General features: G+C 36.7%; 1 protein-coding gene across 4 annotated transcripts in view; it reads right to left on the bottom strand.

Moving 5' to 3' along the window:
• Positions 1 to 25,214, bottom strand: part of TMPRSS2 (transmembrane serine protease 2) — a 112,090-nt gene that overhangs the window by 86,062 nt on the left and 814 nt on the right. The window contains exon 1 of one of the 4 annotated variants that reach the window (XM_027843626.1): positions 25,146 to 25,171. The exons of 2 other annotated variants lie outside the window; for them this stretch is intronic. The gene's annotated coding sequence lies outside the window, so the exon portion shown is untranslated. Of the gene's footprint in view, positions 1 to 1,220; positions 1,279 to 25,145; positions 25,172 to 25,214 lie in introns of those variants that run through there. One more of the 4 variants, XM_027843627.1, reaches the window with a different exon arrangement.

Here is a 25,214-nt window from a genome sequence, read left to right as displayed (position 1 = left end):
ACCACGGTCTTGTTACAGGAGGGAGAGAAGGAGAGCTGTATTGCCCAACTGTATATATATATAAAAGTACAGGGAGATAACCAGTAACCCCAAGATATGAGGGCAGGGGAGAGGATGGGAGGGAGGAAGGAAGGAAGGAAAGAAGGAAGGAACGAAGGAAAGGAGGGAGAGAAGGAGAGCTGTATTGCCCAACTGGCCAGTTCCAGTTGAGTTCCGAGTGGAGCAGTTTCTATTATTTACAAGGGTGTTGTTTGTTCTCCATTCTCAAAAAGGACCATGACATCATGGAGGTGATGCTAATACGGAAATGTCTTGCATGATTTCATTTGGATAACTGATCATATTGCCTGCCTTCTCGGTTGGTATGGAAGGAGGGAGGCAGAGAATTTAGAATTCAAAATTTTAAAAGAATAGAATGTAAAAAATAAATAATGAATTGAAATGTTAAAAAAGATACATGCCTAAAGAATATTTACATATCCAACTGAAGAAGAGGTCAGACACTTTTTTTCCCCCTGTACCTGTAGTCCACTAATTCTCTACCAAGAGCTTGCTTTATTGTTAGTCTTCTGGATTTGTGACTGGTCACTATATTAAACAAGAGTTGTCCTCGAAAGTGGTTTTTCCTTTACAATACTGTAGTCATTGCATAAATTGTTCTCCTAGTTCTACACATTCATTCTACATCAGTTAAACAAGTCTTCCAATATTTCTCTGATTCTACCCATTTCATCTTTTTTATGAAACAGTAATATTCCATTACATCCATTTAACATGGTTCAGCCATTCTCCAATTTATTGACTCTCACTTTGTTTCCAGCTCATTTCTACACCAAAAAGAGTTGTCATAATTATTTTAGCACATATAGGTTCTTTAATTTTTTTAATCTCTTTCAGGTATATAACTAGCAGTGGGATTGCTGGGTCATATTAAAGAATGACATTTTCCAGAACTTTTTCTCATTTCATTCAAGTACCAAACCTAAAATGAAGAAGTTACTGGCCTGAGTCAGGTTTACCCATTACAGCTGGCATAGTAAATTTATGTGATGAGTCTGCATTTTGGCTTGCATCATGACTGAAGCAGAGAAAAGGTGATGCAAATATACAGAATGAAGGTGAGAGAATGGTCAAATATGAGACCATGGTACCCTATGGCAAAGATTTTTTCTAGAGGTATATGGAAAGCCTTCTTAATGAAGCAGAGAGAAGGCTCTCACAGACACAGAGTATCTCAGTGAGTGTTGAAGGAGGTAAAGAAAAGTCCAGGTCCAGCATTCCCTCGTTGTTGTTGACTATTCTGAAGAAGTTGGATGAATTCACATTGCAGCCAGAAGTTCAATGGGGATCTGCAAGTTAAGGAAGAAAGTTTCTAAAGAAAATGAGATTGATAGATTGGAACTATGCAAACCCCTATCTTACCCCCACTCTACCCACCCAAAACTGCCAAATACTATGAAAAGCTTGCCTTGAGGCAAATTATATTTTGCATTCTGGGTATAGTCCCACTTGCATGACTTCAGAATTTGACTATAAATCCAAGATCAAGAATCAGGTGGCATGAGAAAGTACTACTATCTGAGAATAGGCACTTTGGAGATGAAAGGATGTTAAACGGAGATCTTTCATTTGTACCTTATTAGTTCAGGTTCAATATTAAGATAAAATGAAGCACAGATATGGTGCTGGACAGTTAACAAACAAAAAGAGATTTACTTAGACCTAATATAGCAAGGATACTTAGTTTTGGTTACTATTATCTATATGTGAAAGGCATTTGGTCAGCAGAGAAGGGTTGTAGTGACTCCTATAATCTCAGGACATCCACTGGGGCTGAAGGGCATAAACCCCATGTAAGTGGGACTCTTTCTGCCTAATGACTAGGAAGCCATCATTTCCATTTAGAAACAGAAGCCACCTATGCTCTACTATCCTATTACAGGGAAAATCTTGGATTATCCATCTCATAACAGGAAACTCTATACAAATTATTAGAAGCAGGAGCCAGAAAATAGTTGAGCAGCTGCTTTTCAAAAGGGTAATAGTAGTTGCTTTGGGGAACTTCCAGCTCCAGAAGCCTAAGGGTTGCTTATCCTGGCCACCCTTTGGTGCCTGCCAAAATCTCCACTCAGTCTGTTCTCTCAAGATACAAATCCCCCAAAACATGGGCCCTATAGAGTCATAAATTTCTAAGGGGACAGACTGCTAGATGACCTGCTTTAGACCTTCTGTGTCTGTAAACAGGGGCCATCAGGATACTCAAATCAAGAAAGTAGTTTCTGCAAAACTCCAATAAGTTTCTGGACAACCTTCTTAGATCACGAGAAAGTTACTGTCAGTAGCTTATTTCAGATTAGCCAAAAATAATCAGTTTTCTCAGCTATATATATATTTCTTAAAACTTGATTTAGTTGGATATTGGATTTTCTTAATTTTCTTAGAAGTTGTCCTTCATATGAACCATTTTATGATCTATCTTTAAGACTGTGGCCTCATCTGGTCTCAATGTCATGTAGTAGTGTACAGTAATACCTTCAATAAGCCAGAAAGTGCCTGATTTCTCCCATATTTACCTCCAAACAACTGTAAAATAGCATCCCAAAAAAACAAATTCTGGAACAGCAGAACCAGAAAAAAAGATCGGTTGAAACAATCTTCTAGCCCAAGAAACTGGGAAGGTTGACAGGAAAGATGTCTCACTCAGGTAGAGGGACCACAGTCCAGAATAGGAAGAACCCTGGCAAGCTAGTGGAAGACCTTGTCTCAGCAATCCAGCAAAATGTTTTGAGCCCCAGTGCAACACCAGGAGGCAAACATCCACACCAGGATCTGCCACATGCCTCAGGACAGACAGGCAAACAGACAGATGCCAGTGCCAGGACCCTCAACATGCCTCAACATAGCATCAAGGAAGGACAGGCACCAAGGTCCAACCCCCCCATATGCCTCACCACAAGGGCAGAACCCCAGCATCAGGACCCCCCATTTGATTCTTCCCAATTCCAAGCAAACAGGCTCTAGCATCAAGACTAGATGCTAGTCTTGTGTGTGTGTGTGTGTGTGTGTGTGTGTATCTCTCCCCCCAGGTGCCTCAAAGTCCCAGGAAAACAGGGGAATGCCAGCACAGGGACCCTCTATATACCCCAGAGCAGCACCAAGTAAGTTGTCAGACCTTGCAGTCTGCCACAACAGAAACCTCCCCCCATCCCTTCAGCATAGTACCAGGCACAAAAGTTCACCTTAGGCCTCAAGGGTACACCAGTACAGCACCAGGCAAACAGCCAGCGCCACAATCCTGGGCACAAGAAGTTTGAGACAGTACCCCTTCTACCCCAAAAGCAGAACTCAAATTTAAAAGTAAGGGGAAAAGCTGGAAAAGATGAGAAAAAAACCCAGCAACAGAATCTGACCATAGAAAGTTATTATGGCGATATGGAAAACCAACACACAAACTCAGAAAAGGACAACAATGTCAAAACATCTATTGGCAAAGCCCCAAAGAAAAATAGGAACTGGCTGCAAGCCCAGAAAGAATTCATGGAAGAGCTCAAAAAGGAGTTTAAAAATCAAATAAGAGGTAGAAGAAAAAGTGGGAAAAGAAATGAGAGTGATGCAAGGGAATCAGGAAAAAAGAGTCAACAGCTTGGAAAAAGAAAACAGTATAATTAAAAAGTAGAATTGGTCAAATGGAAAGGGAGGTACAAAAGCTCATTGAAAAAATAATCCTTAAAAATTAGAATTGGACAAATGGAAGCTAATGATTCTATGAGATATCAACAAACAAAATCAAAAGAATGAAAAAATAGAAGGAAATGTAAAATACTTCATTGAAAAAAACAATTGACTTGGAAAGCAGATCCAGGAGAGTTAATTTAAGAAACACCAGACTACTTGAAAGCCATAATCAAAAGGAGGACCTGGAAATCATACTTCAAGAAATTATCAAAGAAAACTGCCCTGATGAGCTAGAAACAGAAGGTAAAACAGATAATGAATGAATCCACCAATCACCTCTGGAAAGAGATCCCAAAATGAAAACACCAAGGAACATTATATATAGCCAAATTCCAGAACTCCCAGACCAAGAAAAAAATACTACAAGTGGCCAAAAAGAAACAATTCAATATCAGGGAGCCACAGTAAGGATTGCTAGGACTTAGCAGCTGCAACATTAAGGGATCAGAGGTCATTTAACATGATATTCCAAAAGGCAAAGGAGCTAGGACTACAACTACGAATCACCTACCCTGTGAAATTGAGCTTAATACTTCGGGGGGGGGGGGAGAGGAGGAATGGTCATTCAATGAAATAGAAAGCTTTCAAGCTTTCATAAGGAAAATACCAGGGCTGAACAACAACAATAAAAAAATCTATTTTGAATATCAAGACAAGAGAAGCATAAAAAGATAAAAGGGAAAGAGAAAACACAAGAGATTCAAAATAGGGTTAATCTGTTTATATCCCCATAGGGGCAAGATGATACTTGTAATTTTTAGGAACTGTATCACTAATAGTGCAGTTAGAAGGAGTCTACATAGACAGAGGGTATAGGTATTAAGGTGAATTTGAAGGAATGACATTAAAAAGAATTAAGGGGTGAGAAAGAGGATTACAGTGGGAGCAGAAGGGAGAGGTGAACAGGATAAGTTATTTCACATGAAGAGGCATGAAAGACCTATTACAGTGGAGGGGAAAATAAAATGGGAGAAAGCGGGTCTCACTTGACTCTTACTCTCATCAACTTTGGCTCCATGAGGGAATAACATACACAGTCAGTTGAGTATAGAAATCTATCTTACCCTACAGGGAAGTAGTAGGGGAAGAGATTAAGTAAAGAGGGAAGGGGGGAAAAATTACCAGAAGTAAGGGAAGATCAGGAGAGGCAGTGGACAGAAGCAAAACACTGGTCAGGAGGGAAAGAGTAAAAGGAAAGAGGACAAATAGGAAGAAAAATAGGATGGAGGGAAATAACAGTTAGTAATCATAACTGTGAATATGAATGGGATGAACTCTCCCATAAAATGGAAGAAGATGACAGAGTGGATCAAAAACCAGAATCTTGCAATATGTTGTTTATAAAGAAACACACTTGAACTGGAGAGATACACACACACACAGTAAAGGTAAAAGGCTGGAGCAAAATCTATTATGCTTCAGCCCAAGTGGAAAAAAAAAAACCAAAGTTAGCAATCATGAATTCAGATAAAGCAAAACAAAACAAAAATATATCTAATTAAAAGAGATAAGGAAGGAAAGTACATCTTGCTAAAAGATACTGTTGACAATGTAGTAATATCAATACTAAACATATATGCACCGAGTAATATGGCATCCAAATTCTTTTAAAAAAAAGTTACGTGAATCACAAGAGGAAATTGACAGCAAAACTATACTAATGAGGTACCTCAACTGTCCCCTCTAAGAACTTAACAAATCCAACAAAAATAAATAAGAAACTAAGGAGGTGAATAGAATTTTAGAAAAGTTACATATGACAGACCTTTGGAGAAAACCGAATGGAAATAGAATAGAATATATCTTTTTTTTTCAGCAGTACATGACACCTACACAAAAACTGACCCTGTATTAGTGCATAAAAACTTCAAAATCAAATGTAGAAAGGCAGAAGTATTAAATGCATTCTATTCAGATCAGAATGCAGTAAAAATTACACTCATCAAAAGGAACTGGAAAGATAGATTAAAAATTAATTGGGAACTAAATAATCTAATCCTAAGGAATAAGTGGATCAAAGAACAAATCATAAAAATCAATAATTACAACTGAAGAGAATGACAATTAGGCAACATACCAAAAATGTATAGGATACAGCCAAAGCTGTACTTAGGGGACAATTTATTTCTCTAAATTCTTACATCAATAAAATAGAGAAAGATCAATGAATTGGGCATGTGATTTAAAAAAAAAAACTAGAAAAAGAACAAATTAAAAATTATCCATTGAACACCAAATTGGAAATTCTGAAAACCAAAGGTAAGATTAATAAAATTCAAAGTAACAAAACTATTAAGCTAGTAAATAAAACTAGCTGATTTTATGAAAAAATAATGATACATAAAACATCGGCTAATTTGATTTTTAAAATTTTTTACAATATCACCCTTTTATGTCTAAATCATGTACTCATTTTGACCTTTTCTTTGTATAAAGCGTCATATGAAGAAATACGCTAAATCACTTTTGATTAGAAAAATACACATTATTTGCTGAGTGAGAGGGTGAGATAACACCTCACACCTATCAGATTGGCTAACATAACAGAAAAGGGAAATTATAAATGTTGAAGAGGATATGGGAAAATAGGAACACTAATGCACTAAAAATCATTTTCCAGCTTCCTATTTTCCCTCTAATCTTGGTTGCATTGGTTTTGTTTGTGCAAAGCCTTTTTAATTTAATATAATAAAAATTACCTATTTTATATTTCATAACACTCTGTTTTGCTGATGTGAATTCCTCCCAAAGCATACAGTTGTTAATGGATTATGTCAGCACCCACCAGAAACATATGCTAGAAAAAACTAGGTTGGAGCCATTTATAAAAAGTAAGGGGTTAGAGAATGAGTCCAGTGTAATTTTGGACAGTTGGGTGGTGAAATCATGCTGTGCTGGTCACAGGACTACATCATCCCTCTCACTTAAACCTGAACCAAGCAGGCCCCAACCTGGCCCCAACTGGCAAAAAAAAAAAAAAAAAAACCCTCTCATCAAGATAAGAGGGTTGCCCCTACTGATGAACAGCTGCAGAATTATGCATCTGACCAAGCAAGTCAGGTGTTCAACCTCCCAAAAGCCTTGTCTGTGACAAATTTGCACTACCCTAAAAAAGGGAAGGGCTCTTTTGCTTGGATCCAGTTTTCAGAAAGATTTACTTCCTGAAATGGACTGTTTTGGACATCGTTCTGGCTTATCCTCTTGGACCCTTCCTCAGACTCAAGGTTCTTCTCTCAGATGGCTCCCTATAGCCTGGAAGAGTAGTGTAGATTCCCTTCAACAGTCAGAGCTCCTTTTCTGTGGGATGGTTCAAAGAAATCCTTCCCAGAAAAGCTTGGGGGACCAAGTGGTAGTATTGTTAGGAGGTATCATGCTTTTTAATAGCATATATGAGGGGAAATTGTTGCTACATAATTATGGTGGATATGTATTTACATGGAAGAGACAAGATTCCTTAGTTGACTTGGCGATAATTCTCAGTCACTGGATGAGAGTGAGGCAGAGCCCTTTGCCATCATGGAAGAAGAGGTCAGCCCTTCCACAAAGGACTCTAAGGGAACAAAGATTTTGTTTCATTCCTCTGATGAAGGTCTCAGGGAGGAGAAGGTTTTGGCAAGTGAGCCAGGAAATCCTGAGGGGGTGGTGGTACAGGGAAAGCCCTGGTAGTTTGCTACTTTACTACAGATGATGCCAGTGCAGAAGCCCTGATGTCCCTGGTGCTGTTCTAGTTCATCATTACCACTTTTGCATTAGGAAACCCTCTGCAAACTCAGAGATGTGACCTCTCCCATCACATGGGCCAGACTATGGGACTTTGAGACTTAGTCTTTCTAAAGGAAAAACTAAAAGTGTAGGCTTTCTGGGTTTTTATTCCTTCATTAGTTTTGTTTTGCTTTTTCCCTTTTCTCCTCTTTTCCAAACTACCTGTAACAAAAAGGCTATAGAAGCTTATTAGGCCCTTGCCACTAAGAGTTGGTATGTGATAGAAAAGCAATGTCCTAACTCATCTCCCCTTACCCTACAGCTTCCTCCCCACACAACTTCCTTCAGCCCCAGTTTTCCTGGTGGGCTTCTCTGGTGAAGCTTCCTCCTCCCCTGCCCCTATGAACCCTGACACAGCTTCCTAGCCTAGGGTCAATAAAAAGTGCAAGCCACATGGGTTCTGTACCTCTCAGACTTGGTGGGTAAGCCACTATAGCCCGATGAGGAACTGATCAGACATGTTTCCAGATAGATGAGAGGGGCTATGTGCATAGAAACTAAGTACCACTATATTCTTATGGCATATCTTTACTATGATAGAGCACAGTAAAAACTCCTTTGTTAAATATTGAGTAACTCATGCACAGCATTAAATCTAGAATCTGACCTAAGAGGGTTATAACTTTAAAGCCATGCCTACAAGGTCAAAGAAGCCAGCAAATAATTCTCATTAATCCAATTTCTCATCAGGATCCAAGACTACCTCTCCCTTTTTAGACACCTCGTTTTCCAAAGCTAAGACCCAGCAAGCAAGCTGTGCCCTGCACTTGGCATAACAAAAATCCTTTGTGCTCAACCTCTGGATGAAGGCTGCTGCAACTAAATCACAGAACTGATGGTCCTTGAGCTGGGGCAAGCACCAATAGGCCCAGACATGAAGCCCTGCTATGAATGAACTTTTTGTCACTAGACAACCTTGCCTCACTATTGCTGTTATGCCTCACCACTGTTACTACACTACACTGATTCTTTATCTAGCCACAAATACATAAATCAGGGTTTATCCCCACTGCCTCTGGTCTCCTACTAGAGGAGACCCCAATACGAGTCTAATTTCTCTCCCAGGGGAATAAAGAAAGCTTTTTACTTTTAACCTGTGTGAGCTCTTTGGCATTTTTGGAGGTAACAGCGATTGCTAAACCTCTGTGACTCTTTGGTCATTTGTTACCAGAATTGACACTCTCTATTGAAGGAAAATTGTAAGCTCTAAGGCATCTCATTAGGTCTGTGTTTGGATAAAATTTCAGGAAATACGAATTTGATCTCATTGGCAGATTTCCCAGTTTGGTGGCTTCTTAAAAGGTGTAATGAATTAATGTTTACAATCTACTTTTGCTATTTAGTCAAGATTCCTAATAGAAAAAAGTAACTAAGAGAAGTGAAGCCTGTTACAGTGGAAATAAAGGTCAGAGGATCTTTGTTGAAATTCCACTTCTGATGCTTACTACTCCCCTTCCCTGGGCCTCAGTTTCTTAGTCCATAACATAACTAGGATTATAGGGCCTCTGAGATCACTTCTAGTTCTAGATTTGTGAGGGGAAAAAAAAACAAACAAACCAAGTAACTAATACCATAAGCTATCAAAGGAGGAGAAAACAGGTTTCAAAAAATAATTTCCAGTATAATTGAACCTAATTCAAATATCCTCACGACATGACAAATATGATAATATTAATAATAAATTAATCCAGATTAACCATCATGATCTTTGGGGGTAGAAGACAAAATTAGTGGTCCCAGGAATTTTCTGGAATAAGAATGTGGAAAAAACTCAACTGCTATCTGAAAATAGGAGCCTTATCTAAAGTATACCCCAAATCTACAGGATAACTAAAGCAATAGTAATTAAATCACTAAGAGGGAGCTGAACTCTGAATAATTAGAAATCCAATTAAGCTCTGTAATTATTTAGAACTGATTTTGCATGTAAATTGTATTTGTCTATATATGCCTGGTTTCAGACCAATGTAATGCAAGCTCCTTAATGGCCAGACCTGTTGCATTTTTTGTTTTTATTTCTAATGCCTAGCACAGTGTTCAGACACTTAACAAATGTTTGCTAAATTGAATTTGAATAAATTACCTTAGCCAGAGTATCTGAAGAACACCCAGTAAATTTCCAGACACCCCAGACCACAGAATATTCAAACATACATGAGTATAATAGTATAGAATGCCAAATAAATTTAAATCTCCTTAGGATAGTCATGTCTTTCTTTCTCATATTAGGCATGGTATCATATGCATAGTAGGCACACAATTAGTGTTTACCAAATTCTGTTAAATTCAAATAGAATATAAAGTCCTCTACCCAGGTCTAAAATATATACATATATATATATATATACACACACACACACATACATATATACATATACATATATAATATATATTCATATATATTCACATTATATATTCATACACACACACACACACATATATGTGTATATATATATATATATGTATGAAATTTGGCTTGCCAACATTTCATGTGAGAACTTTGGGAAATGATAGCCACATTAGAGACCACACCTGGAACATTCTTTTCAATCCTGAGCACATTTCATGAAAAACAATTACACAAACTAGAGAGTGCAATGAGGAAGAGGATCAGATTCTACAATATAGAAAGACTTGAAGGCGGAAGGGAAGGTGGGCATGGAATGAAATGTGTTAGCTCATATTTGAAACACAGTCACAAGCTCTGTAAAGGATTAAAATTTGTGCTTCTTGGCTCCAGAAGACAGGTCCATGATCAATCCAGCCTGCTGCAGGAAGTCTTTCCCAACCCCTCTTAATTCTAGTGCCTTCTCTCTGTGATTATTTCCTAGTTGTACATAGTTATTAGTATGTTGCTGGGCAGGTATATGGTACAGCAGATAAAGCACCTGGCCTGGAGTCAGGAAGACTCATCCTGAATTCAAATCCACCCTCAAATACTTACTAGCTGTGTGACCCTGGGCAAGAAACTTAACCCTGTTTGCCTCAGTTTCCTCATCAGTAAGATAAGATGGAAAAGGAAACAGTAAACCACTCCAATATCTTTGCCAAGATCCAAATGGGATCACAACAAGTTGGACAGGACTGAAAGCAACTGAACAAAAAATAGCAAAAATTTGTGTACTGTCTCTCCCATTAAATTGTAAGGTCCTCAAGGGCAGTGACTATCTCTTGCTTTTCCCTGTATTCCCTTAGCTTAACATAGCCAGTGCCTAACACATAGTAGGTATTTAATAAATGTTTCACCATCTGACTCCATGACTCAAAACCATAGAACACTGCTTGAAGAAGTTTAAAAACAAACCATAGATGTTAATATGACCAGAAAAATGGTCTGAATTGTTTTTCTAACCCTAGATCCTCAAAAGAAAGGAATTATACAACAGAAGTAATTATAGCTGAATCAACAAGATAACAAGGCAGAATTCTCTCATTATGATCAACACATGAGATAAAAATATTATGAATTAGCCCTGTAGAATTTGAATACTTTCATCTCTCATTCATCATCCCTATGACCAACTGACTCCATGTACCCAACCTCAAACCATTCACAAGCTTGTAATTCACAGTCCAGCTGAAAAGATCCCACAAGCCAAGGTTTCTGCCTGAAGCCTACCAATGTTGGAAGAAATAGTTAATACTAATTCTTCCCAACTATTCAAAGGAAAGGAATAGGAGAAATGAACAGAGGTCTTAGAGAAGGGTAGAAGACGTGCCCAATGTGGCACTCACAGCCATAGGCTATAGGGGGAACAGAGGCTCAGCCCTGAAGGAAAGGGAACTGAAACCAAGCTGGGGATTAGTCATCTCCTTGTAAAGATAATCCTAGGTAACCTGGCCTGTGAAATCCTATATCTTCCATATCTCCCAAAGCAAATAAAGTCTTGCTATCTAATAGTCTAGTCACACAAGGGGAATGGGAAAGAAGAGTGGGAAGGATTCCCAAAAGCAAGATCCAAGAAGTACCATCAAGGGATTAAAAAAGACACAATGGGATAAAACATATATAGAGAACTTAAAAGAATCAGAAAAAGCAAAGGTCAACCAACACAGTGGGAGAAAGGGAAGTTGCAGCAGATATAATCAACTAGCTCTCACCTTCTTAAGATGTGAGAGCTTAAAAAGTAAATAATTCAAAGATATTTAGGATTGATAATATATTGGTATGGTGCAACTTATTTCCTGGGTGGGGAGGAACAAAAGAGTTTGGGCCTTTGCTGGCCACTTTAAGAATGAGATATAACTCCATGGGGTAGCATACTGAGTTCCTAGGGACAACTAGAACTTGGAATAGTAGGAGGAAGGAAAGGATATAGAACAAAAGATGGGATGGAGATGACCATGGTGCTGGTAGAGACTGGGTCCCACCTAGGATCTAAGATACAGAGGCCTACAATCCTTTTCTGCTTCCAATGTTTACAAGAGTAAGACTCAGGAAAGAGAGAAAGACAGAAAGAGAGAAAAGAAAAGAGCAATAAAATAAGAAACTGGATTGAAAAAGGAGCTCAAATCTAAGATCTCAGAAGATTCACCCTCATAAAAGAATGCAATGAAGAGAAAGTGTGACCAAATAAAAGTGTAGCCTATGAATCAGAAAATAAATTTAGAAGGGAAGAGAAAATATGTGGTCAAAATGTTGTGGTCTAGTGGTGTTAGGAACTCTGATATGCAAGGGTACAGGGCAGAAGTTGGCCTTGAAAGAATTTGATCAAGGGGCAGCTAGATGGTGCAATAGATAGAGCACTGGCCCTGGAGTCAGGAGGACCTGCGCTCAAATGTGACCTCAGACACACAACACTCACTAGCTACATGACTCTGGGCAAGTCACTTAACCCCAGTTGCCCTGCCAAAAAAAAAAAAAATTTGATCACTCAAGCCTTCTTTCAGTTCAAGTAGAAAGTTTATTATGACACAAGTTGGGTGGGTGAGATTCCTAGAGAGTCTGCAGTTATTTGTGATGCCAAACCAAGTGGGCCAGATCTTAAGAATTTGGGCATTTAATGAAGATGGGACTGATATTTTTATACAGAAAAACTGAGAAAATCTGGATGGGATCAAGGAGTGGCAAGTAGCCTGGAGTGGTTTAGCTTGGGGCTAAAACAAAGATCAAGACTAGAATTTGTTAAGAAAAGTATATGTATATATATATATGTATGTACGTGTATGTGTATGTATATATTTATATATAAATATGTCCATGCTCAATTGTAGCCTTTGGTGGGGGGAGGGGAGAAAGGGGGTTAAAAAGAACAAAGTAAAAAGTATACAGCAGAGAACAAAAAAACACTTACAAAGAAGCAAAGAAAAGATGGATACCTCTCAACACAACATGTAGTAGTTATTACATAGGCTTTCTTGAAATGGAAATGTATTGTTATATATTTTGAATCCTCTTACATTCTGCTGTGCACAGGACATCTTTTTATTTCTTATTTTATATTTAAGTTTATTATGTTTCTTTTTCTTTTCTTATTGTATATTTAAGTTTTAGAAAGATTTTTTTTAATTTAAAAATAAAATATAAGTCCCAGAGGCCCAGGCTCAGAAAGTCAGTGACCATGCCCCTGGACACTACCACAAAAAGCTTGGAACAGTGTCCCCCTGCAACCCAGGAGGAGAGCTCAACTTTAAAAGTCACAAAACAAACTGGAAAATCAGCAAAAAACAAAAAAGCCCTGACCAGAGAAAACTATTATGACAATAGGGAAGATCAAAACACAAACTCAGAAAAGGACAACAATGTCAAATGCCTACTTGCCAAGCCTCAAAGAGGAATGTGAATTAGTCTAAAAAAAGTTCCTTGGAAGAGCTCAGAAAGGGTTTTAACAAACAAATGAGAGGAAGAAGAAAAATAGGGAAAAGAAATGAGAGTTATGCAGGAGAATCATGAAAAAAAGAGTCAACAGCTTGATAAAGGAAGCACAAAAATATGGAAAAAATGTGCAAAAATTCACTGAAGAAAACAACTCCTTAATAGGGAGAATTGGCCAAATGAAAAAGGAGGTACAAAAGTTCACTGAAAAAAAATAATTCCTTAGAAATTAGAATTGGGGGGCAGCTAAGATAGAGCACTGGCCCTAGAGTCAGGAGGACCTGAGTTCAAATCTGATCTCAGATACTTGACACTTACTAGCTGTGTGACCCTGGGCAAGTCACTTAACCTTATTGCCTAGCCAAAAAAAAAAATTAGAATTGGGCAAGTGGAAGCTAATGACTTTATGAGAAATTAAGAATTAAAAAAAAATCAAAAGAATAAAAGAAAGAAAAACAGAAGAAAATGTGAAGTATCTCATTGGGGAAAAAAACTGACCTGGAAAATAGATCCAGGAGAGATAATTTTAAAATTATTGGACTACATGAAAGACATGATCAAAAAGAGCCTGGACAACATCTTTCAAGAAATTATCAAGGAAAATTGCTCTGATTTCCTAGAATCAGAGGGTAAAATAGTAATTGAAAGAATCCACCAAACATCTCCGGAAAGAGATCCCAAAATGCAAATTTCAAGGAATATTATAACCAAATTCCAGAACTCTCAGGTCAAGGAGAAAATACTGCAAGCAGCCAGAAAGAAACAATTCATACATCAAGGAGTCACAGTCAACACTTAGCAGCTTCTACATTAAAGGATCAGAGGGCTTGGGGGATTACAATCAAGAATCAATTATCCAGAAAAACTGAGCATAATCTTTCCGGGGAAAAATAGACATTCAATGAAATAGAGAACTTTCAAACTTTCCTGATGAAAACAGCAGAGCTAAACAGAAAATTCAACAGAAAAAACATAAGACTCAAGGGAAGTATAAAAAGGTAAACAGGAAAGATTTTTAAAAAATGTTATTCAATAAGGTTAAGCTATTTACATCCTTACATGGGAAGATCATAAATATAACTCTTAACTGTATCTCTACTAGGTAGTTAGAAGGAGTATACATAGACAGAGGGTGTGGGTATAGTTGACTTTGATGTGATGATATAAAAAAAATTAAGGGGTGAAAGAAAGAATTGTACTGGGAGGGAAGGGGGAGGCAGAATAGGGTAAATTATATTACTCAAAGAGGTGCAAAAGACCTATTACAGGAGAGGGAAAGAAGAAAGGGAGGTGAGCATTGTTTGAACCTTACTCTCATCAGAATAGGCTCAAAGAGGAAATAACATACACACTCAGTTGGGTATAAAAATCTATCTTATCCTATAGGGAAGGAGGAGGGAAAGGGGAAAAGAAAAAAGGAGGCTGTTAGAAGAGAGGTCAGACTGAGGGAGTCAGTTGTGCAGAAGCATAAGTCAGTGGTGAGGAGGGATAGGGTGAAAGAGAGAAAGATAAGTATAAATGAGAAAAAAAAAGATGGTAGAAAATACACAGTAATCCTAACTGTGAATGGGATGAACTGTCCTATAAAGTGGAAGCAAATAGAGTGAATTAGAAACAAGAATCCTATAATATATTGTTTCCAAAAAAAAAAAAAACACACTTAAAGCAGAGAGAGATACATAGAGTACAAAGCAAAAGGCTAGAGTAGAATCTATTATGCTTCAGCTAAAGTTAAAAAAAAAAAGCGGGGGTAGTAATCATGACCTCAGACAGACAAAAAGCAAAAAGATCTAATTAAAAAAGACAAGGAAGGAGAAACTATATCTTGCTAAAAGGTACCATAGACAAAGAAATAATATCAATATTAAACATGCATGTACCAAATGATATAGCATCCAAATTTCTAAAGAAGTTAAGTGAATTATAGGAGGAAATAGTAAAAATATACTAGTGGGGGACATCAATCTTCCCCTGTCAGAAAAAGATTAAATCTAACCACAAAACAAGAAAGAAGTTAAGAAGGTGAATAGAGTTTTAGGAAATTTTGATTTGACAGACCTCTGGAAAAAACTGAATGTGAATAGAAAGGAATATGTCTTTTTCTCAGCAGTATAGAGCACCTACACAAAAATAGACCATGTATTAGGGCACAAAAAAATCTCACAATCAAATACAGAAAGGCAGAAATATTGAATACATCCTTTTTGGATCAAAATGCAATAAAAAATACCTTTAATAAAGGGCCACAGAAAGATAGCTTAAAAATTAATTGGAAATTAAATAATCTAATCCTAAAGAATGAGTAGGTCAAACAATAAATCATAGAAACAATCAATAATTACATTAAAGAGAATGACAACAATTAGGCAACATACCAAAATTTATAGGATACAGACAAAGTAGTACTTAGGGGAAATTTTATTTCTCTAAATTCTTAGATCAATAAAATAGAGAAAGAGAAGTTCAATAAATTGAGCATGAAACTAAAAAATCTAGAAAAAGAACAAATTAAAAAACCCCAATTAAACACCAAATTACAAATCCTCAAAATAAAAGGAGATTAACAAAACAAACTATTGAATAAAAGAACTAGTTTTATAAAAAAAAATAAAATAAAATAGATAAATATTTGGTTACTTTGATTAAAAGAAAACTAAATTACCAGTATCAAAAATAAAAGGGTGAATTCGCCACCAATGAAAAAGAAATTAAAGCAATAATTAAGAGCTATTTTGCACAACTCTATGACAATAAATCTGACAATCTAAATGGAATAGATGAATGTTTAAAAAAATTACCCAGATTAACAAAGGAGTAAATGGAATATTTAACCCCATTTTAAGGAAAGAAATTGAAGAAGCCATCAATGAACTTCCTAAGAAAAGAGCCCCAAGGCCAGATGGATTTACAATGAATTCTACCAAACATTTAAAGAACAATTAATTCCAATACCATATAGACTATTAGAGAAATAGGCAAAGAGTCCTACCAAATTCCTTTTATGACACAAATTTGGTGCAGATATCTAAAACAGAAATGTAGAATAGATATCTAAACCAGGAAGAGCCAAAATGGAGAAAGAAAATTATAGACCAAATATTATTAAAGAGATTATAGCAATTTATCACCAGGATAATACACTATGACCAGGTGGGATTTATACCAGGAATGCAGGTTCAATATTAGGAAAGCTATCAGCATAATTGACCATATCAATAACAAAACCAACAAAAATCATGATTTTCTCAATAGGTGCAGAAAAAGTTTGACAAAAATATAGCGCCCATTTCTATTAAAAACATAGGAGAGCATAGGAATAAAGGGAGCTTTCCTTAAAAGGATAAGCAGTATCTATCTAAAACCATCAGCAAGCATGATCTGTAATGGGGATAAGTTTTCCCAAAAAGATTAGAGGAGAAGCAAAGGTGCCCATTATCACCACTTTTATTCAATATTGTACTAGAAATGTTAGCTTTAGCAATAAGAGAAGAAAAAGAATGGAAGGAATTAGAATAAGCAATGAGGATACAAAACTATCACTCTTTACAAATGATATGATGCTGCACTTAAGAGAATCCCAGAGAAACAAGAAAAAACTGCTTGAAATAATTAACTTTAGCAAAGTTGCAGGATATAAATTAAACCCATATAAATCATCAGCATTTCTATATATTTATATCACAACAAAGTTCAGCAGCAAGAGATAGAGAAATTCTATTTAAAATAACTGTAAACAATATAAAATACTTGGCAGTCTACCCGCCAAAACAAACTCAGGAACTATACGAACACAATCACAAAACACTTTTCACAAAAATAAAGTCACATGTAAACAATTGGAAAAATATCAATTGCTCATGGGTAGACTGAGCTAATAAAATAAAACGGATAATTCTGCCTAAATTAATTTACTTTTTCAGTGCCCTACCAATCAAACTACCAAAAAGGTATTTTATAAAGCTAGAAAAAAAAAATCATCTGGATGAACAAAAGGTCAAGAATATCAAGGGAATTAATGGGGGGGGAAATGTAAAGGAAAATGGCTTAGCTGTACCAGATCTAAAAATGATATTATAAAGCAGCAATGATCAAAATTATCTGGTACTGGCTAAGAAATATGGCTCAGTAGAATAGATTAGGTACACAACACACTTTAGTAAATGACTACAGCAATCCACTGTTTGATAAACCCAAAGACTCTAGCTTCTGGGATAAGAACTCATTATTTGATAAAAACTTCTGAGAAAATTGAAAAACAGTTTGGCAGAAACTAGTGTGAGAAATATTAACAGTTTGGTTTCCACAGGTTTGATAGGAACACAGGACAGGGGGAGATTGGGTTATTGATTTATCAACTTATCAATTGATTTATTGGTTTATTGATTTATTATTTTATTATTTTATTGGTTTATTGGTTTACACAAAATATGCAAACAGAAGAGATTGGTTTTCACAGATTCTATAGAAATAATATTGTATTGTAAACATAGATGGTACAAGGAATGTGCAGGAATGTTGGGACAAGTTGGGGGTTAAAGCTAAGGAATCCTATGTAACCACTTGTTCTACTTCTATATTGTTGTGTGAGTTCCGTGAAGGAACCTACACACCCAATTCTTGTGACAATTGTCAATAAAGGTATCTCTTCTTTCACTTAAGAACTGTGATTTCATAATTACCCAGTTAACTCTTAGTTTGGGGAATTCACCGAGCCCAGTCTTAGGATGAATTCCAAATTGAGTCTGGGATTTTTATAACACTAGGTATAGACAAACATTTTACACCATTTAGCAAGATAAGCTCAAAATGGGTCTATGATTAATACATAAAGGGTGATGCCATAAGCAAATTAGGAGAGCAAAGAATGATTTACCTGTCAGATTTATGGAGAAGGGAAGAATTTATGATCAACCAGGAGATAAAGCACATTATGAAATGCAAAATGGATAATTTTGATTATATTAAATTAAAGTTTTTGCACAAACAAAACCAACTCAACCAAGATTAGAAGGAAAGCAGAAAGCTGGGAAAAAATCTTTACAACAAATTTTTCTGATAAAAGGCCTCATATTTCAAACATATAGAGAACTAAGTCAAATTTCTAAAAATACAAGTAATTCCCCAGTTGATAAATGGTCAAAGGATATGAACAGGTAGTTTTCAGATGAAGAAATCAAAGCTATCTATAGTCGTATATGAAAAAATGCTCTAAATCACTATTGGTTAGAGAAATGCAGATTAAAACAGCTCTGAGGTACCACCTCACAGATTGGCTAATATGACAGAAAAGGAAAATGAAGAATGATGGAGAGGATATGGGAAAATTAAGACACTAATGCATTGGTGGTGGAATTGTGAACTGATCCAGCCATTCAGAAGAGCTATATGGGTATACCAAAGGGCAATCAAACTATGCATACCCTTTGATCCAACAATACCACTACTAGGGATGTCTGCATCCCAAAGAGATCACAAAATAGGGGAAAGGATCCACACATACAAAAATATTTATAGCAGCTTTTTGTGGTGGCCAATAATTGGAAATTAAGGGGATGTCCATCAATTGGGGAATGGCTGAACAAGTTGTGGTATATGAAAGTAATGGAATACCATTGTTCTATAAGAAATGATCAGTAAGCAGATTTCAGAAAAACCCAGAAAGACTTACATGTCCTAATACTAAGTGAAGTGAGCAAAATCAGGAGAACATTGTACACAGTAACAGCAACATTGTGGGATGATCAACTTCAATAGACTTAGCTCTTTTCAGCAATACAATGATCTAAGACAGTTCCAAAAGACTCATGATGGAAAATGCTATAAACATCCAGAGGAAGAACTATGAAGTCTGAATGCAGATCTAAACATCTTTTTATTTTTTTTCTTTCTCGTGGTTTTTCCCTTTTGTTCTGATTCTCCTTTCACAACATGACTAAAGTGGAAATTTTTAGTGTAATCGTACGTGTATAGCCTATATCAGATGGCTTGCCATCTTGTGGAGGGAGGTGGGGAAGGAGGGAGAAAAAAAATTAGAACTCAAAATCTTATAAAAGTGAATTGTTGAAAACTACCTTTACATGTAATTGGAAAAAATAAAATACTATTAAGGGGGGGAAAAGAAAAAAAAATAATGAGCAGGTTGATTTCAAAAAAAAAAACCTGGAAAGGCTTACATGAACTGATACAAAGTGAAGTGAACAGAAACAGGAGGACACTGTACACAGAAACAACAACATTATACAATGATCAACTATGAATGACTTAGCTATTCCCAGCAATACATTGATCCAAGACAATTCCAAAGGACTCATGAGCAAAAATGCTATTCATACCCTGATAAAGAACTGATGGAATTTGAATGCAGATCAAAGCATACTATTTTCACTTCATTTTTTCATGTTTTTTTTTCCTTTTCATCTTCTTTACAACATAACTAATAATCATGTTTTACATGATTGCACATATATACTCAATATCAAATTGCTTAATGTCTTAGGAAGGGAGGAGGCATGGGAGGGAGAAAATTTGGAAGTCAAAATTTTTAAACAAATATTAAAATTTGTCTTTATATATATTAGAAAAAATAAAATACTATAAATCTTTTTTATTAAAATAATGTTCTAGGGATGTGTAGGGTGTCAGTAAAACCAGAGAGTGGTAATCGTGACACAGTAAGATACTTCCATATCTTCCCTGGGAAAGGAAAGAGATTTACTCTTCTTCCCATATCTGCAACTGCTACAAGCAACTGTCTTACCCCCCCATCTGCCATACATCCTATCCACTTACAGTCCTCTTACATAAGCCACATAACTCAAGAGCTAGTAAGAGAAAGTACTAAGTTCTTATACTAAAAGTTACTATACAGTAAAAGAAAAAAGGAAAGGTATCATTTGTACAAAATTACTTAATAACACTAGCCACTCTCTCTTCATCCCATCTTGATTCCTTGGTGAACCAACTCAACTACACTGTCCTCCTATCCCGTATCTTTGGTCCCTTATCATATTGCTGATTAGACCCAACCATGCCTCAATGTTGGATCACACCCACTATTCCTTCACTCCTAAATACATGCTGCTGAACAAAGATGGAGAAAGTCACACAAGCACTCTGAGTTCATCACAGATTTATATTATGTAATCTCAACAAGGCCCTCACTTCTGCAAAACAATCCTGCATCCTTAATAACTCACTACCTCACTCTCCTCAGTGAAGCCTCCAAACCTTTTCAAACTTGCTCAGATCTCCCTTTGATCCCTCTCCCCTCCCCCATTTTCTCAGCTGAGAACCTTGCCTCATATTTTATAGAAAAAAAAAATGGAGGCCATTCACCACGAAATCCCTCTTCTCTCCTCTTCCTCATTCCCTATCACTGAAATGCTTTCTGCCACTTTCTCCTCCTTCACCCCCATTTCACATGATGAAGTAGCCTTACTCCTAACTAAGATTAATCCCTCTGAGTTCAAGTGATCCCGTCTCCTAAAACAGGTTGCCCCCTCTGTCATCCCCAAATCTTACTCCTTGATCTAATGACACTGACCTCCATGTTCTTCCACAAACAACATTCTCTCTGGCTGTCCCCAGTTCCTGGAAGGCTCTCCCTCCTCTGCTCTGACTACTGACCTCCCTGGATTCCTTCAAGCACCAACTAAAATCCCACTTCCTACAGGGAGCTTTCCCTAACCCCTCTTTATTTTAGTGCTTTCTTTCTTTTAATTAATTACTATTTATCCTGTATATAGCTTCCTTGTTCTTTTGTTCAAATGTTGTCTCTTCAATTAGATTATAAAATCTCATTAGATTATAAGTAAGAACTGTCTTTTGCCTTTTTTTTGTAGCAAAAAGAACTTATAAGACAGATGCTGTGAAGCTAAAACCAACAAGAATTGGCAATGGATTGGCTATGTGGGATAAAAATGGCAAAGTAAAGATGACACAGGCACTGTGAGTCTCAGTCACTAGCAGAATGTGAGTACTCTCAAAAGTAGTTCGAAGAGGAGAGAGTCGGAGGTAAGAAGAGAATGAATTGTGTTTGGGACAAGTCTAATTTGGGATTCCATTGTCATCCGCTTAACCCTAGCAGTACCTGTCTGGGGTCCTCAAACATGACCAAAATTGACTTGAAGTGACTCAACGCGACAAACTTCTTCACTGTTGGCTTTTTATGTTCAAAGAGCAATAGCCTACAAATGTGAGCTTGGATCAAAAAGACTGTCCGTGTCCCACTCTAATTAAATAGGGGGTAACATAGCAAATACTTAATCTGGCCTCAGAAGACCAAGGCCCTAGTTTTCTCTACCTTTCCCTGCCTCCCCCCAATCACCTATGTGGCCTTAGGCAACTTACTTCATTAACTTCTCAGAACCCCTTTCCCACCAATTCATCCAAGTTGTTATGAGGGACAAATAAAAGTCATAAAGAAATATAAATTGTTTTATAGAAATATCATGTCCTATCCCTTTCCCTTCACCACAAATTCAGTTTCTAGTAAAAACTTTCCAATTTTTGTATGAATGTTATAGGTGGCTGGTTAAAAGCAGTTGTTAACATGAAATATGTAACAGAATCACCCCTTGGGTCCATGAACTTGGAAAAAAAATACATCTTTATTTTCACTAACATCTAAATTTTTAGCATTTCCTTCAATTATGAACGTAGGCAACAAACATTATTACAAGAACTGGTCCATAAAGCTTCACTAGGCTGCCAAAGGAGTCCATAACACACACAACAAGATTGAGAAACCCTGGTTTATGTGATAAAAACCTTTTCTTTAGTTTCTTTTTATTTCATATGTGTATCTAATCACCGATTGACTTTAAATAATTGACATTAAAAGCCAAGTCTATACTATAATCCTTTCCACTTAAGTTACTTCCTACATTCTGGCTTCTTGGTCACTTAAAACTTACCTTGATCTTACCAAGTTTTAGCACTTTGTATAAAATAATATTAGAGCTAGGAGGAGCCTCAAAAGGATCTAGTAAAACTTTATGTTACTGAGTTGTTCTCTGACATCACACGTCATTTCCTCAGCTCTTTGGGTTAGGGGCTCATGTGCTCAACATGTAGGAGATACAAAGGAACCTATTCAGCTCTTTTTGTGGTGGTAAAAAATTGGAAATTGGGGATGCCTATCAATGCGGAATGGGTGAACAAGTTGTGGTATGTGATTGTGATAGAACGCTATTATACTACAACAATGACAAACAGGACGCTCTCAGAAAAACCTGGAAAGACTTACATGAACTGATGCAAAGTGAAGTGAGCAGAGTCAGGGGATCATCCATAGTAACACCAATATTGTATGATGATCAACTGTGAATGACTTTGCTACTATTCTCAGCAATACAATGACCCAAGACAATTCCAAAGGAGTAGTGATTAAAAATGCTATCCACATCCAGAGAAAGAACTGATGGAGTCTGAATGCAGATTGAAACATACTTTTTTATTTTATTTTTCTTAGGGGTTTTTTTGTCTGTGTTTTCTTTCACAACATGGCTAATACTGGAAATATGTTTTGCATGATTGCACATGTATAACCTATGTCAAATTGCTTATTCTCAGGAAGGGATAGAAAGAAGAGAACTAGAAAGAATTTGGAACTCAAATTTTTTTTTAATAAATGTTAAAAATTGTCTTTACATGTAATTGGGGAAAAAATAAAAGATTTTAAGTGCCTATTAGATTCTTGCTTATTATCATTATTGATAACAGTTCAAGGATGAGACTAAAAAAATAATTTGTACTATCAAATAGACAAGGTGTCCCACAAGCCCTAGAAACACAATTACTATCCTATCTATTAGAATTCAGTCAGGATGGGGAAACTGAGGAGAAAGACTACAAAAAAGAGACAGCTTTGGTACTTCCCACCAATCAGTATTTCCCACAACTTTTCTCCACATTTTTCAGCAAAACTAGAATTAGAAAACTCTAATGCCTACTATCCTGATGGTCTTAGGCAGTCACTTCATCTCCTTAGCCTCAGTTCCCTTATAAATTAAATAAGTAGGGACTGGACCAGATGGATTCTGTGGTCCCTTCCAACTCTAGAGACTTATTCTTATATAGTAGTTACTTAGTGAGCATAGAGTGCTTTTGAACTCCTAACCTGTCAACACCACACAGACACAGCCCAGCTCTTTTATCAATGTCCCTCCCTCCAAAGCCACCATAACCATTTTAACATGATCTTACCTATTAAAAAAAAAAAACCTCATTAAGTACAATGGGAATAGTGTCTTTGGAAATGAAGGGCTGAAGGAGAATTCAAGATTATCCCCAGAAGCATGACCTTCAAGAAAGAAATGGTAAAGTATACAAGGTTCAAATTCCACTACAGGCTGGCTATGTGACCCTGGGGAAAACACTTAACTTCCCAGTACCCTTAGGCAACTCTTTTAAGATTACAAATTAAAGAAACAACAGATATGCCTAGATACAGGAAATTCCTCACCTAGAGGTCCAAATATCATTAAAATCATAGGTCTGAATTAAATAAATATATAAAAGTGAGTCATTTCACTCAAGGTCCATTTCATCATTTCTGTTCAAAACAATTCACTTGGATTCCTGTCAGACCTAAAAGTAGCTGTAGTGCTAGTGCACTAAGTAAGAAAGACCCTAGTTCAAATCTAGCCTCAGACCCAGTTATGACCCAGAGCAAGTCACTTATCAGGTGTCTGCCTCAAGTTCCTCAACTGTAAAATGGGGATGATAGTGCTGAACTCACAGGGTTGTGAGGATGAAATGAGATAGTATTTGTAAAGCCCTCAGCAGAAAGCTTGGCATATGGTAAGGAGGTGATTAAATACACATTTCTTTACTTCCTTCTATTCCTCTTCTACAGAGGCTGTGAAACCACTACAAGAATTTCGTTTTCAAGAAATAGTCCTAGGGAAGGCCAGAAAAGGGGGCAGGGGAGTGTTTCATTGTTTTGAGTGGAGGGCGGGAGGACAAACACCCATGCATACACACACTCCAGCCTCCCAAAAGCTTTGTCTGTGTCCCAGTGCAAAGAGTAACTGATGTGAGCCCCAGAAACAAATATTCCCACAAGTATTTTGCAGATAGAGTTTGCAATGTTCCTGACAGATTTATATAGATTCAAAACTTTGATGTTTAGAAAAATAATCTTCAGAAGAACTTTTTGAGCGGGTGTCCATGTCTCATGTTTAGTGAGAATTCCAGTATTGCTACATTATTCCTGTGGAAAATAAAATTTAAGGGTCTGCAGTCAAACTAGAGCAGAAATATAGCTTATCAAGGTTTCTCTTCAAAGGAGAGAGGTTTACAATCCACAAAATGCTGCTACACCAACAATCTTTTCCCCCTTTAGAGTGACAACCTGACCCCCTTTCAAGGGACTAAGTTTCAAAGGTTAAAAAAAAATTCAGACAAAACACATATTGAAATAAATGGCATTCCTCTAACTAGAGATTAGTTTATTGGCAGTCTATCCTTTTCTCTGATTTGATCAAGTAACTAAACACCTCTAAAAGACTCCCTCAGAATTTAAAATGAACCAAGAGACTCAAATTGTTCTGTTAAGCAAGAACATATCCTTTGAGTTATTTCCACCACCATCCCCAATCATCTTCATACTTAGCCCCAAAAGGTATCCCACAAAGGACAATTACACAGACCATTTCTATTTAATCATACAGTAAGACAGTCAAAAGTGGTCCATTCAAACCATGAGGCCACACATTTCACAAAATCCCTCACCTTTCCCCCATTCATAGAACTATAGCTCTGATAGCATCAAACAAGTTGCTAAATGACCTATAAACTTCGTATTAACTAAAAAGTAGAAGTTACTCACGTAACGTCCGTGGCATCTTTGCCTACTGTGATTTTCCACAAAGAAATAACCAGCTCAGCCAGAAAATCT

Source organism: Vombatus ursinus, unplaced genomic scaffold, assembly GCF_900497805.2.
Source record: "Vombatus ursinus unplaced genomic scaffold, bare-nosed wombat genome assembly UNPS02014924.1, whole genome shotgun sequence".
NCBI classification, from domain to species: domain Eukaryota; kingdom Metazoa; phylum Chordata; class Mammalia; order Diprotodontia; family Vombatidae; genus Vombatus; species Vombatus ursinus.
Note: the sequence above shows the minus strand (reverse complement) of the source record. Positions and strands in the feature narration are given on the sequence as shown.